A 2783-nucleotide genomic window follows, 5' to 3' on the forward strand; every position below is an offset into this window, starting at 1 on the left:
GTGGGGGTGGGGGGGGTGGGGGGGTATGTATGTACATACTCAGGTAGACCAGACCTACTCAGCCATTTGTGATGTTGATGGAGTGATCCATCAAGTCTGACAGCCGGTCTATTGGCTGGGCGCCTGCAGGCTCAGGCAGCCACTTTGTCTGCTGCTGGAAAATGGCCTGAGATGGTTGCAGAGCTCACCTGTAGGACTCACACTGACCAAGACTGATGTATGCAGCAGTAGAAAATATGATGTAATGTGTTTTATGGTAACTTCTTCTTTTATTTATGACATTGTTTAAGAATTTAAGAAATTCTAACATCTATTTTTTTTTAACCAAACACATTTCCCTTTCTTTTTCTGTGTAGAGGATGATCACAATCTTTCAGCAACTGTGAATCAGAGTTTATGAAGTCAGGAATAAACACAGAAATGTGCATCCATCAATGGGGCAAACAAATGAGGGCACAGGCGCACACACACATCACCACAAGCGATGGAGCGGCCCCGGAGCACATGCAAGTGCTGATCAGCTTTCGTTCCCCTCCTTAGCAGTTTCTGTTGTTCTTTCTCCCTCTCTCAAAATCTCTGTTCTCAATTAAAGCTGTCCTCAGGAAACTCAATCTCTGTGCTCATGCTGTCCCACAAACACACACACATCACGCTCATGCTCTGACATGTCCTCTGTCTGTCTTCTTTTCTCACACTCCGACAACAGACTGAAGTCATAAGAAAAAGAAGATCTTAGAAAATGGGATTGAAAACCAAACTTACCAAACCTGGTAAGTTGATAACTCAGCACACAGTCTGGCGGTTAGAGAGGGTAAGTCAGTGGAGAAATGAGCTGAGAGGCGGCGTAGTAGTTGTGTTTGTCAGTCAGAAGTCTCTCTCGTGGCGACGATACAGCTCAGCCTGTTGCATTCCGGCTCCCTCTCCTTTTCCCGTCTCTCTCTCTCTCTCTTTCTCTTTCTCTCTCTCTCTCTTTCTCTCTCTCTCTCTCTCTAACACACACCCTCTCTCTCTGTCTCTCTCTCTCTCCTCCTGAAATCATTGTGTACTTTGATTCACAAACCCTGCCTTTGTCACGTGATCCAACACTTCAAATATACAGCACATTTTTTACCAGCCACAGAATGCCCGAAGGAAGGGAAAACAGGGTCCAGAAAGCTTAGGTTTCAACTTGCTGCCCACCCCCTCTCTTTCCCTCTCTCTTTCTCTCTCTCTCTCTTCCTTTGTCTCACAGTCTCTCTCTCTCTTTACCTCCACTCCTTCTACACTGTACTTTCAGTCAACACTCTTTTGTTGGATTTCAACTCTGTGAGTGTTTGTTTTGCATTTCTAAATTTGTTCCTCCTCTGCTCACCGTCCAAAGATAGGGCCCACACTAACACACACAGGAGAGCAGTGCATGCATGTGTGTACGCACACTCGTACTAATGAAACAGTCATTAACTCACAGGCATACACAAACACACATGCTGCAGAGGGCTGCACACCTTTGGGGATATCGGTATCAGCCCTTGGCTTTCACTCCATGTTTACAATGCCTTGACTTCGGGACCCTGGCCAGCTAATGTGGGAGTCCAGGGGCCTGAGGCCAATCAAGGGCCACTAAGTGCGTTATTGTGACTACATATCCCAGATGGGAGAAAAATAGAGCATCTCAGCATCAGTGTCCTTATGACTCAGAGCAATAAAAACAATAACTTAAAAACTGGAAATGCACCGTTTAGCGTTACTAGTGTGATTGGTATTAAAAATGTGTATTAAAAACGTACTAGTGTGATTGGTATTAAAAATGTAACAAACTGATTATTGTAAATGCAAACACTGAGTCAATCTGGACAGACTAATCACATATAAACAACTTAAACTTGTTTACAGTAAAGTGAACTACAGCTACTGTTAAATGTACAATACATCTGAAGTGCTACAAATAAGAAAAGTGTGTTTGATTTACAGTAGAGATATCGTCTCTGAAAATCATACAGAGCCTGGTATATACGTTAGATGACTTTATTAAATCTCCAAAATGCAAACTACCATGAGCTGTTTTCCATCTTTCCTAGCCTGAGAAGTACAAAGGGCCATTCTCCTGGCGGTTTCCGCACCTTTAAATCAGTTCAAGCGGACTCTTCTCCTCCTACAGGATTTTCCTAAGCAAATCAACCCAGAGGTTTTCTGGTAAGGAAGCATTTAATGGAGATACATTTGATCCGTGATGAGATCAAACCTGGCCAGTCGGCCCCTGAGGGGCAGAGTTACCTGCCTCTTCATGTCAGAGATAAAACTGTCTGCTACTGTCTGACTGACTGGCCTCAGCCCGATCCATGACAGCAACACTCAGCGCAGGTCACCTTTTTTTCACCAAATTTTCTTTTTACTGTCAATTTGAATGGTTGTAATAAATTATGATATTTATTATGTCGGTCTGTGTTTTTCAAGTTGGATGGGTTTGGTTTGTATTTTGGTTAGTTGTGATGGAGTTACTATTGTTTCTGATGTCTGTTTTTTGTTGGGTTTATTGTTTATATGAGTCATGTTTTTGTGAATAAAAAAAGGTTGTAAAGAATTAAATAACTATATTTCAGTCCTCAACACAAGTTATAAAATCATCAGAAATAGCTAGTACATTGTCCGTACAGTTTATCCTAAAATTACCAAAGAAATGGCAACAGCCTTGTATTAGCTTTGATTAATTAAGTAATTGAGTAAAACATCATAAACGTAATTTTATGAGTAAAATATACAAAACATGCTGGCAGTAGACTTCTGTGAAATTTATACCACCATTT

At 41.8% G+C, this 2783-nt stretch overlaps 1 protein-coding gene across 1 annotated transcript in view; it reads right to left on the reverse strand.

Moving 5' to 3' along the window:
* Nucleotides 1-942, reverse strand: part of rargb (retinoic acid receptor, gamma b) — a 32685-nt gene extending 31743 nt beyond the window's left edge. Inside the window, exon 1 of the mRNA XM_035661549.1 lies at nucleotides 763-942. The gene's annotated coding sequence lies outside the window, so the exon portion shown is untranslated. The remainder of the gene's footprint in view (nucleotides 1-762) is intronic.
* Nucleotides 943-2783: the final 1841 nt, after the last annotated feature.

Source organism: Morone saxatilis, unplaced genomic scaffold (assembly GCF_004916995.1).
Source record: "Morone saxatilis isolate NCDOM2014 unplaced genomic scaffold, NCSU_SB_2.0 Contig18, whole genome shotgun sequence".
Lineage (NCBI taxonomy): Eukaryota > Metazoa > Chordata > Actinopteri > Moronidae > Morone > Morone saxatilis.